The 13360-nt window shown below is 38.9% G+C and overlaps 1 protein-coding gene across 7 annotated transcripts in view; it reads left to right on the top strand.

Annotated features, from left to right (window-relative positions):
- Window positions 1–13360, top strand: part of LOC121284472 (protein mono-ADP-ribosyltransferase PARP4-like) — a 148472-nt gene that overhangs the window by 42458 nt on the left and 92654 nt on the right. For 6 of the 7 annotated variants that reach the window (XR_005944482.1, XM_041199971.1, XM_041199970.1 and 3 more), the window contains 3 exons: window positions 3934–4032; window positions 6786–8102; window positions 9868–10042. The gene's annotated coding sequence lies outside the window, so the exon portion shown is untranslated. Of the gene's footprint in view, window positions 1–3933; window positions 4033–4965; window positions 5099–6785; window positions 8103–9867; window positions 10043–13360 lie in introns of those variants that run through there. The other variant, XM_041199974.1, reaches the window with a different exon arrangement.

Here is a 13360-nt window from a genome sequence, read left to right as displayed (position 1 = left end):
AGGATCTTCAGTGAAACACTGTCTTTGTTAACACTCGCTTGTCACAGCTTCGCGGGCTTTCAAATACAGACCAGCAGTTTTTTATTTTAACTCAAGTAAACAAAATAACTCTCAACATCCTAGGTGTCTTGCGGGTCATTTAGCTGCAGTCATGTGATTTCTTGGAAAAAGCAGCTTCCTCACAGACCAAAGTGAACTTGTAACCTTTTTAAAAAAAATTCAAGAGAGTGTCTAAATAATTCAATGTCCTTCCAATTTTCTAAAAAGCATAGAATTCTTAGAGATATGGATTCCTAACAAATTTCATACCATCGTTAACTTCCTTGTTAATAGCTGAGACCAAAACACTGCTCCTTACAGTACCCCACTAGTTATAGCCTGCCAACTTGAAAATAACCCATTTATTCCTACACTTTTCTGTCTGTTCACTAATCTTCATCTATGTTAATGTATCAACCCCCAATCCAATGAGTCCTAATTTGATGTAACAACTTCTTGTTTGACAGCTTATTGAATACTTTTTGAAAATAGCATTACACTACATCCACTGGTTCCCCCTTATCTACCCAGTTAGTTACATCCTCAAAAAACTCCAAAAGAAATTTGTTTCACACCATTTCCCTTTCGTAAATCTGTGTTGACTACCTAATTGTATTTTCTAAGTGCTCTGTTACCATGATCCTAAGAATAGGTTCTAGCATTTTCTCTACTATTGATGTAAGGCCAACTGGTCTATAGTTCCCCGTTTTCTCTCTTCCTCCATCCTTGAATAGCAGGGTTACATTTGCCTGTCAATCTGTCAATCCAAATTCTAGAATCTAGGGACTTCTGGGAGATAAAAAACCAATGCATCCAGGGGAACTGTTAACTGTAAATCACATTTATTTCCCCAGTAATATTTCTTTAATAATAATATCCCTAAGTTTGCTGCATTGGCCATGCCCCCACATCCTTGACTCAGCAGCTTTGGGCATACAACCTACATAATATACAGATGCTTGGGTATTGCTACCTAAGTGCATCACACTAAACTTGTATGTATTAAAAGACATAGGTGAGAAATAGTCTGTTTCCTCCATTACATACGAACACACGAATTAGTAGTAGGCCACTTGGCTCCTCGAGCCTGCTCCGCCATTCAATAAGATCACGGCTGATCTGAATGTAATCTCAACCCCACATTTCTGCCTACCCTCGATAACCTTTCACCCCCTTGTTAATCAAGAATATATCTAGTTCTGCCTTAAAAATATTCAAAAACTCTCCTTCTACCACCTTTTGAGGAAGAGAGTTCCAAAGACTCAATACTCTCTGAGAGAAAAAAATTTCTCGTGTCTTAAATAAGCGACCCCTTATTTTTAAACAGTGACTCCTGGTTCTTGATTCTCCCACAAGAGGAAACATCCTCTCCACATCCACCCTTTTAAGACCCCTCAGGATCTTTAAGGTTTCAATTAAGTCGCCTCTTACTCTTCTAAATTCTAGGGGCTACAAGCCTAACCTGTCCAGCCTTTCTTCATAAGACAACCTGACCATTTCTGGTATTGGTCTAATAAACCTTCTCTGAACTGCTTCTAATGCATCTACATCTTTCTTTAAATAAGGAGGTTAGTACTGTACACAATACTGCAGATGTGGTCTTACCAATGCCCAGTACAACTGAAGCATAATCTCCCTACTTTTGTCATCAATTCCCTTCTCAATAAACGATAACATTCTCTTAGCTATCCTAATTAACTGCTGTGCCTGCATACTAACATTTTGTGATTCATGCACTAGGGCACCCAGATCCCTCTGAATCTCAGCGCTTTGCAATCTCTCATCATTTCAATAATAAGCTTTTTTCAGTTGTCCTGCCAAAATGAACAATTTCTCATTTGCTCACATTATACTCCATTTGCCAGAACTTTGCCCACTCATTTAACCTATCTATGCCACTTTGTAGCCTCCTTACATCCTCTTCACAATTTACTTTCCTACCTATCTTTGTGTCGTCAGCAAATTTATCAACCATTCCTTCGGCCCCTTCATCCAAGTCATTTATACAACACATCTTATTCCACCTGCAATCTATTTTTCCACCAAGGTCTTTGCATTCAAACAAATCTTTGTGTCGCCCACAAATTTACAAATAGCTCACCCAATATCTTTTCCAAATCATAATGGTAAAGAGTTGAAAACAATGGCTCTAATACCAATCCTTGCAGGTTTTCACTTGTGACCAGCCCCATATAGAACTTGTACAATTAATAATTACTTTCTGCCTTCACAAATGCAACCAGTGCTGACTTTCACTTGAGTGATTCCTGTTATCTCCTGGAGCTGTCTACGGGTATCAGGCTATACAGATGTAAAAAAAGGATAAAATTACAGAAAAGACACTTAAAATGGTGAAGGATCTTTATTTTTCAAACTTTGTGGAAACAATCATTGAGACCATTTAACTTTTTACTCATGCATTTTGATGTAAGTGAATTTAATTGATTTCCCATTCTACCTCAAGTTGAGCTTCCAACTCCATATACTCGCCATCTCAAAAACTGCCTACTTACACCTCAGTACTATTGTCCACCTCCACCCCTGCCTGAGCCCATCTTCTGCCAAAGCTCTCCTCCAGGCTTTTCTCACCTTGAGATAATTATGTCAGTGCCCTCCAGGCTAGTCTGCCACCTTCCATGCTCTGCATACTTCAACTCATCTAAAACTCTGCTGCTTGTATCCTATCCTGAACAAAGTCTTGCTCATTCATCATTCCTGTCCTTTCTATTTACTTTCTCAAACTGAAAGGAGGCCAGGTGCTTCATAAAACAGAGATAGAAAATCAGAGGTAGTGTCAGCCAGCAGCTGACCTAGAATGGAATGGAGGGAAATAACTGACATGAATACTTCTTGTTGTCCAATTTTATGATTTACTTCTAAAGTAGAAACAGACACATTCTGTACAACTCCTAAAATGTTATGAAGTTGAAACCCAGTGGAATCATAAATGGAAATAGTCAATTGTAGATAAAATTCTAATTCCACAATGTGACTAAGCTAGAATGCTTCAGTGAACAATCACTGCTGCCCAAATCTGGAATGTTGGTAGGCTAGTCTTTATCATGGATAGCCTTTTACATTATTATAAATGTATACTAATCATAGCTATAAGATTTTTAAGGTTTTAGGTTTTATACCAATTGGCTACAGTAAATATTCTATCGGGATAGAATGGAGATCAATACATTATATTATTTCACGGCAGCAGTTTACAGTATCCGAATGGCTATCCCCCATTCAGTCACTGAACAGAGTAGCATGCATTGTCTTGTTCTGTTGCTAGGTAGGTGTCAGACTCCACTTTCCACATGCTAGGGGTTCTTGTCTTCTACTTTTGTATCTGACCATTGACAATCCTCCAAGTGCTGGTCATCTGACTCTAAGCCATTTTTGCCCACGACAGCTTAAACTCTGATTTTCTGCTTAACCAGCAAGTCTGCACATCTTGAATTCAATTGTACATAGGCACTTTCTGATCCTGTCCCACATCTTGAAGAGGTATCCTGTTTTTCTTGCCCTCATTGGATCCTGTCTGACAGTCAATCATTGTTTCAATTAGTAGCTAAGCTCATCAATCTTTTACAAACAAAAGCATTTGCTGATGTGGTTCACAAGTTTAGTTTACTCATTAATCATAAGCAACTTTATTTAGACCACTAGTCTATCTAAAAACAGTGGGTTTTAAATAATCCCTTGTCAAGATAAGGATTGTCAAGGTTTACACTTCAAAATTACTCATTACTGCACTTTCTATCCTTACAATAGTATATTGGTAAATAGATTAGTCGAACAATTATTAGTAAATTAATCCATGATAATTTTATAGCATTCTCACTGATGAACAGCACTCAGTGGTTTAAATAGTATTCATGTATTATTGCACTGATTTCACAGAGGGTTATTATTGCCAAAGACAGTGGTGGAAAATTATGGGGTGGAGCAAACCAATTTCGGCAGTCTTGGAAGTGGAATTTACTTCAGTGATTCAATCAGGTTAGTTACACTTGGTTTAGAATTGTTCTTATATTGGGAGACCAAGCTTAATTAGTCTGGACAGAATTTTGTTGTGGGTTACAGTTGAAAATTTACTCTAGTTCATGATTTTTGTTTTTAAAGTGTCTGTTGTCAGCTGCAGCATTAATGTTTTTGGCAGGCGAAATGGCATATGAAAATGATTTGCTATTCCTGCCCAAAAACTGCAGGGATGGGCTACTGTGCCCTTTAATAATTTATGTTTGTGTTTTCATGTGTTGTGATAGTATGCTCTAAAAACATACTTTTAAATTGCAGCACAAGTATTAAATACTCAAAGCCCAATAAAATTGATGGGAGCCGTTTCTTGGTGATTTGTGATGTTTCACTGGGTAAATGTAAGGACTACTACAAGAAGGACTTGACTTTACCTGCTGCACCAGCAGGATACTCAAATGTACATGGAGTCCGTAAAACTAAAAACATTTTCTCAGAGTTTGACGTATGTCAACTATTACCATATACAATGAACATGAAGTGTGTGTTTTTTGAACAGTTAAAACTATGCACTGTTTAGTGTTAGATAAATAGGATAATAATAAGATATTTTTTCATGTCAAGATTAATGACTGCACTAGCCCTAGGTTCACAGCAGGTAAAATCATATACACTTAAAGAAAGGTTGGACATTGGACAAATGTCTGCAGCCCCAGTGGAAATGCTCAACTTTCTGTCGTCCATAAAGAGTTTTGAGTGACTTGGAATAACTTATGAACAGGAACAAGAGTTTTATTTTTACCAAAGAGCTTACCAGGAGTGTACTCATTTCCCATCAGTTCCCTAAAAGGCAACTACTTTCTCATCAAAACCATTATATTGATGGATCTTATTTGTACTCTCTTTCTCAGTTCTTTACAACCATGCAAAAAGGAGAAATGCCATCTGATATGGGTGCCATGTCTGAGCTCAGGTAATGACTCCTGGGTCCCACTCTGAAGTTATCCCAAGTTTACAATAGCAGTGGGAGCAAAAGGATAAAAAGTGGATTAAAAGTAGTTGTGCATTTGTGGTCAAGCACAGCATTAAGGTTTGTGACCCAAGAGCACTTCTTTACACTGGAACCATCATATTTATTCAATTCCTGATCATGATTTTTATTGTCGGTCTTTATGAAATATCCACAAAAGGGTAGCTGCATTGTCACATGAAGGGAACTTAGGGGTATAGAGATGAGGCAGGAGAGTGGAGTTGACGAAGCAGAGTTGATCCAAAGAATCACCTGTAATGGCTTATCTTCCAACCTCTGCATCTTTTACCTCTGGTGTACCCCAAAGGTTTATCCTTGGCCCTGTTCTATGTACTGCCCCTCAATGACATTATCCAAAAATATTGCATTAGTTTCCACAAGTCTGCTGATTACATCCAACTCTACCTCAGCACCAATTCTCTCAAACGCTTCACTGTTTCTAAATTGTCAAACTTCTTGTTCAACGTTCCGCACAGGATGAGCAGAAATTTTCTCCAACTAAATATTGGGAAGAGCAATGACACAAGTGCCATTCCCTAGCTGCTGACTGCATCCCTTTTCATGGAAACTGTGGTGGCGGAACCAGATGGTTTGCAACTTTGTCCTAATTGTCACCAAGATGAGCTTCCATTCGCACATCCATGCCACCACTAACTCCCCCTATTTCAACTTACAAAACATCACCCACTTTTGCCTCAGTTTATTTGCTGCTGAAACCCTCATCCAGGCTTTTATTACCTCAATGCTTGTCTTTGTTAAACTTCTGAATGCCAGTTGGTGAAGGAGGAGACCAGAAGTCAATCTTTGCTCAGTTTTAGATTTATTCACAAAATAAAACATTACAGATGTATTGCTCCCAACTCTACAATCCACCACCAGTGTCAATAATTGTCTTTTTATATAAACTGAAGCAATCCTTTATTGAATGCCCTCCATCTGTATATCCTTAATCTTAATTTATACAATTAACAGACAATTCCAACCCACTCCTGGCCATCCCTGTTCTACCTTCCATAAACTTGAGATTGCCCAAAACTCTGCTACCTGTGGCCTAACTCACACCAAATGCTGTTCAATCATCACCCTTGAGCTCTTTGATCTTAATTGACTCCTGGTTAAGCAACACCTGATTTTTAAATTCCCATCCTTGTTTTGAAACCCCTTTATGGCCTCACTCCTCCCTATCTCTGTAATCTCCTCCAGCCCTGCAACACTCTGAGACATCTGTACTTCTCCAATTTTGGCCACTTATGCATTGCCAATTTTAATTGCTTCACCACTGAGGACCATGCTTTCAGCTGCCAAGACCCTAAACTTTGGAATTCCTTCCCTAAACCACACTGCTTCTCTATCTCCCTTTCCTTCTTTTAAGACACTCTTTAAAACATACTTCTTTTACCAAGCTTTTAGTCACCTGCACCAGTATTTCTTTACGTGGCTCTATCAAGTATCTTTTTGGCCCCTTGAAGACCCTTGAAGCACCTTGAGACATTTTACTATGCTAAAGTGTTATTGCTATTATTACTAGCTATCCCTTGCCAGTGAGAATGATTGCCTTCCATGAGTCCTGGCTGATGAGGCTGATTCAGGATCTGCTGACTTTATAACACGTAGAGCATTTGTTGTCACGTGGGATGTCTGGTCATGTATTTATCAGTTCAGGTCTCAGTGTGTTCTTTTTGCCACTTCGCTTTTCCTCTTTGTTTTGTCATTGTTGTGTCTCAAAATGCTGTGAACTTTCCCACAGACACTGCCACCATCTGGTTCGACCCAAGGCAATGGTCTCCCAGGAATTGATGTCAATGTTGCAATTCTTCATGGTAGCTTTCAGCACATCCTTGAAGCGCTTCTTCTGTTCTCCTCTGGTACATCTGCCCTCACTCAGCTGAAAGAAGACCTGCTTTCAGAGCCTGGTACCTGATATCCGAACTACATGACCAACCAAATGAAGCTGATGGTGGAATATCATAGTCTTGATGCTTGTGGCGCCTGCTTGTGAAAGGACACTTATGTTGGTGCGTCTGTCTCCCAAGTAATACGTAAGATCTTCCGCAGGCAGCATTGATGGTGTGACTTGAGTGCTTTGAGGTGCCTCCTACAGGTTGTCCATGTTTTTGCCTTGTACAGTATGGAAGGGATCACATCTGCATGGCAGACGATAAGCTTGTTTTCAGTTTTGATATTGTGATCTTCAAACACTCACTTCCTCAAAGGCTGCACCAGCAAATTTCAGGTGATGCTGGATTACTTCATCAATTTTAACCTTCTGTGAAAGATAACTTCTAAGGTGCTTGAAGCATTCCACATTTTCCAGGCTCTCATCATGAATCCTAATCAATGGGGCTGGGTTATGTGCATTTGGAGCTTGCTGGTGGAAGACTTTGGACTTCTGAATATTGAGTGTATGTTCTACCTTCTCATATGTCTCAGTAAATACGTCTGTGATTCTCTGGAGATCTATTTTCATCGCAACACTCACTGCAGCATCATCAGCATACTGGAGTTCAATGACTGAAGACAGGGTGGTCTTAGTTTTGATTGGAATCACCTGAGATTAAGTAATTCGATAAATAAGCTGTACTCCAGCAGGGAGCTTGTCTCTAGTCAAATGAAGCATGGCAACATCGAAAAAAGATTTGCAGCCATGATGCAACCTTGTCTGACTCCTGTCTTAACCTCAGAAGGGCCTGTAATGGATCCATTGTTAAGTATCAGTGCTTACACATCATCATGAAGCAGGTGAAAGATGCAATGAATTTTGGATGACATCCTTACTTCAGCAGAATCTTCCAGAAAGCCTCACAATTTACAAAGTCAAAGGCCTTTGTCAAGTCAAAGAGCACTAAAAAGAGAAGTTGATGTTGTTCATGCCATTTTTTTCTTGTAATAGGCGAGCTATAAAAATCATGCCGGCTCTACCTCTTGATGGCCTGAACCCACACTGAGATTCAGCACGTGTAATAAGTCGAATCGGAAGGGTTCTTATAATGATCTTTCCTATAATGGAAATCAGGGAGATGCCTCTAATTTCCAGAGTGGATTTGCTGTATAAGTGCTATTGCAGGTGAGCCATGGTCTTAGTGAATGGCAGATCACTAAGCTCAAGAGGCTATAGGGCCTACCCCTGCTCCTATTTCTTATGCTGTTATGACAATCTGGTTTATTTTGTGCCCTATCCTCCTATGTTCAGTCATTTTAAGTAAGTAATAGAAGGGAGTAAAAAGGGGTATAGTGTTGGAAGGAAGTGCTAGCTGACCTTTTGCTGGCATTTAGCACTGATGTGAGATTATTACCCTCCAAACTAGGTGGGCGAATGTTAGCAAAATGTTAGGAGAGTTTGTTTTCTTTTTGCTTACTGAAACTTTAAGCTTATTGCTTAGGAATATATATAACTTTCCTCAGCTGCAAAGTCAATAGAAAAGTGAGCATTTTCTCCCAAGATAGATGTGGTGAGCTTAACAGAGTGGTAACTTTGGGACCCTAACCACATCAGTTACGATTGTGAATAATACTGAACAAATTTGCTTTGGCTCCTTCCCTGATTAGCAATCTGCTGATGTAATGATTATTACTCATGTTAATAACATAAGCCTATTGTTATAATAATCTACTCACTGCAGAATAAAGGTAAATACAAATCCAGAACCAGAAACAACAGTTTTTTAATAGTATTGCAAAAATTTGTATCCCTACATCTGATTAAACAATAATGCTTTCACTCTTTATACATGAAATACAATAAGTGTTGTGAATATTAGATATATTTGCCTCTGGCTCCATTAATGTAAGCGGAAAAATATTTAGATCATTTATTATTTTGAGTATTTGTTTAAATTAACCTGTTTTTCAACAAGGTGAATGCAAAATCTTTTGTCCCTTATAATATTTCTCTTGTTTCTTTGTGCTGAGAAAGTGCAGCATTACTGCATTAAATGTGTGTCTGTAATCTATTTAAAAGTCTCCTATATGGCACACATCTCTGACACATTAATCTTACTTCCCGTACAATGATTTTCTAGTAAAAACACTGAGTAATTTAAGATGTATAAAGTGCCAAATGTTGCTGTTGCACGTCTTCTCAAACAGCAACTGTGAGGGCCTCTTGGTTTTCTTGATCACAAAGATCCACGGAGCTGCCTGCACTGCTTCCTCCCCTCTGCTCACTCCCAAAGCTGCCACTGCCAATTTCTCCAAGTTTGTTTCATTCATGAGATCCATCTCCTCTTCCCTTAGTCCTCTTCCCACTCAACTCCTAGCCACTGAATTTGGTTTCCTAGACACCATGTAATAAAATAGAATATATTTTACATTAGTTTTGCCCCTGTGTGTTCAACTGCTCTGATGCCTTTGCTGATTTCTGCCACCTTCACCAGTTCCCATAAGTTTTCCTTACAGCCACCCTGCATACCTGCAGCCTCCCCCCTCCCGAACAGCTCCCACCACTTTTGGATCTTGAGTGCACCCACCTGCCAGACCTTTCCCCCTTGGGACTCCAGCCGCCTTCACCTAGCACATCTGCCAATATCCCCATGCTATAATTGAGATTTGGTCCACTACCAATAGATAAATATTTCCAGTCAGGGTTACACTAAAAATATTTTGGGGACAGTAATAATAATCAAAGCAAAAATATGTAAACTAGTCATGAATTTCTTCTTCAAAAATAGCTGTTTCAAGATATTTATCAAATGAGCACCTTAAATTAACTTAATAAGAAATGTTTTCATTTAACTGATTTATTTTACTGAAATGTGCTACAGATTTGCTTGATGCCATTTTTCTTCTGTGTATAAATTATTTATACTGACATTTCTTCTTTTTCCTCCCAGAAAGATGAGTTTGTTGTTTATTGCACTTCCCAAGTGAAAATGAAATACGTTGTCAGTTCTGCATTGGTGAAGATCAACTGAAATCATTCCACCCTCTTGTTAACGTCACTCCTAAAGAAACCAGCCCATCAATATTGACATCTGCAGACACTGATATAAGTCAGAGTTACTTCATGTATGCTTTTCGCTTATCATTTAAAAGTAATAAATCATTGCACAGATAATTTAATCTTGAGTTAGAATCTCAATTGTAATTTTTTTCAACATTAGATGTATGTATAAAGTACCAATTTAGTGGTAATTAATTCTACAGAAAACAAATTAATGTAATACTATCATTTGCACTTTCAAATATTCAGGTTCAGTTGTGTCAGATGTTCCTGTAAGTGGTCTGAGCTGTCTTCCTTTTATTGAAATGACAGCCACTAGCTTGTATCTATTTCAGTAGTAGCAGGACGTGGTGATGCAGTAACCTGGTCTCTCTCTTTTACCTGTGTACTTCTTCAGACTCTGCATATATGGACTGAGTTAACACTAGTTGAGGCAAAATTTGGTTCAAATCATAAACTGCTTTATTCCACACAGTTGAGACTTACAGAGCAATATCAAAGTTACTTAGTTCAATCATTAGAACTTGGCTTTGCATAATGACATAAAAATATTAAACACTATTACACTTCAGTCATCATCCTTTACTTAAACAGAATAATCCCATTGTATCATTACCTACTCTGTAGATTAGCATCTTTCTCCCTGCAATCTCTTGTCTTTTTTAATCTCTCATAACAATTTACTGCCTGACAGCCTATGCAATCCCATTTCCAAAATCCAGATTGCTTTCCTTGTTGGTTCTATTCTGCTTCTGACCAATAAAAAGATCAAAATCCTCTCAACACAATAAGAACAAGTTTTTTTATTTATAATGGACACAAGCCTCAAATACTTTCTGCTTGGACTTTGGGAAAGGTAAGAACTACCTTTCTTTCACTTTGGAATAACAACCCAGCCATCTTGAGAAACTAAACCCTTTAAAGCAAACTTTAACTAAATTTTCTACGAAAATTGGGCAGAAACCATGAAACACAATAGCAGAGTTGAGAACTATCAAAAAGAGTCAGATTACATCAACCTAATGACTTTGTTGCTTGTAAAAATGATTCAAATTTTTAGATCAAAGTCTATAAAAAGTAAATGGAAATTGCATTAATTGTCAGTAAGTCATATTACTTAGTTTCATAGCCTTGTCCAATATGTGATGTGTGGCGGATGGAGAATGTGGGAGCTCGTGGACACCAGTATGATCCAAAGTGAACATGTCTGCAATGTGTATGTGGCTGGAGGAACTTCAGCCCAGAATCATTCAGCTGCAGACATTGCGATACATCAGGAGGGGAAATGTTACCCGGACACTTTTGTTCCAGGAAGTGCTCACACCCCTTAGGATAGGGTCGTCGGATTTGGTCCATGGTCAGGGACAGGAGAGTGTAAGTGCAAGCAAGGCAGGGAGGAGATCGAAAAGGTAGAAGGAGAGGAGGTAAACAAATAATTAAAAAAACTTTGGCCAGTCATGCAATTTATTCTGTTAAAAACACTTGAATTAATACCTTCATGGGAATATTCATCAAGGTGATCAGAAAATCCATAACCTCTTCACCTTATCTTGCTGTGAAGGAATTGTCCTGGGCTTATCGCCTAGCCTGTGCCCAGGAGCCTCAGCCTTTGCAATTGTTCAACAGGTTCGAGGTTCTGGCAGCATGTATGGACAAAAGCACTGGCTGCAGGTTGGATGAGCAAACTGACCATGGCACTGTGGTAGATGAATTGACGGCACAAATGGAAGCAAGCAGATTTGGTCTAATTGCCATTACGGAGACATGGCTGCAGGTGACCAAGGCTGGGAACTGAATATTCAAGGATGTTCGACATTTAGGAAGGATAGGCAAAACGAAAAGGAGATGGGATAGTCCTGTTAATGAAGGATGAGATCAATATGTGAGTGAGAGAGGATCTTGGAAAACTTCCCAAAAATTCTCGGAAAATCAAGAGCTGATAGGGAAGGATGAACTAAATGCAATCACTATCACCAGGGAAAGGGTGCTAGGAAAATTATTAGACCTGAAGGCTGACAAGTTCCCAGGACCGGATGGGTCTTAAAAGAAGTGGTGCCACAGATAGCAGATGCAAAATTCCTTAGATTCTAGAAAGGTTCCAAGGTATTGGAAAATAGCCAATGTAAGATCTTTATTCAAGAAAGGAGGGAGGCAGAAAGCAGGAAACTATAGGCCAGTTAGCCTAACATCTGTCATAAGTGCTAGAATCCATTATTAAAGAAGTTATAGCAGGATACTTAGATAATCACAATTTGATCAGGGGAACCAGTAGATGTGCTGTACTTGGATTTCCAAAAGACATTTGATAAGGTAGCACATCAGAGGATCAGAGGTTACTATAAGAGCACATGGTGTAGGGGGTAACATATTAGCATGATTAGAGGATTGGTTGGCTAACAGGAAGCAGAGAGTGGAAATAAATGGGACTTTTTTGAATCGGCAAGCTGCAACTAATGGTGTGCTACGGGCTCAGTTCTGGGTCCTCAACTATTTACAATCTATATCAATAACTTGGATGAAGGGACCAAATACATGGTAGCTAAGTTTGCCAATGAAACCAAGATAGGTAGGAAAGGAAGTAGTGAAGAGGAGGTAGAGAGTCTGCAAAGGGATATAGAAAGGTTAAGTGAATGGGCAAAAATTTGGTAGATGGAGCATAATATGGGTAAATGTGAACTTTTTCACTTTGGCAGGAAGAATAGAAAAGCAGTATACTATTTAAATGGAAAAAGAATGCAGAACTCGCTGGTACAGAGGGATCTAGGTGTCCTGGTACATGAATCACATAAAGTTAGTATGCAGGTACAGCAAGTGATTAGGAAGGCTATGATATGGTGTTGTTCATTGCAAAAGGAATGGAATATAAAAGCAAGGAAGTTTTACTGCAGCTTTACAGGGCCTTGGTGAGACAACATCTGGAATACTGTGTACTGTCTCATTTTTTAAAAAAAGATATAATTGCTTTAGAAGCAGTTCATAGAAGGTTCATTCGACTTATTGCTGGGATGAAAGGGTTGTCTTCTGAAGAGAGCTTGAACAGGTTGGGTCTTATATCCATTGGAGTTTAAAAGTATGAGAGGTGATCTTATTGAAACATATATGAGGGGACTTGATCGGGTGGATACCAAGAGAATGTTTCCTCTTGTGGGGGAGACTAAAACTTGGGGACATAGTTTAAAAATAAAAGGTCTCCCTTTTAAGAGAGAGATGAGGAGAATTCTTTTCTCCCAAAGGGTCATTGGTGTGTGGAACCCTCTTCCTCAGAAAGTAGTGGAGGCTGAGTCATTGAATTTATTCAAGGCAGAGTTAGACAGATTTTTGTTCGGCAAGGGAGTCTTGAGTATCAATGAGCAGGTTATTGCTGAGTAAGTTCTGCTTGATAT

Source organism: Carcharodon carcharias, chromosome 11 (genome assembly GCF_017639515.1).
Source record: "Carcharodon carcharias isolate sCarCar2 chromosome 11, sCarCar2.pri, whole genome shotgun sequence".
In the NCBI taxonomy this organism is placed as follows: Eukaryota; Metazoa; Chordata; class Chondrichthyes; order Lamniformes; family Lamnidae; genus Carcharodon; species Carcharodon carcharias.
This window is presented reverse-complemented; position numbering and strand designations above follow the sequence as displayed.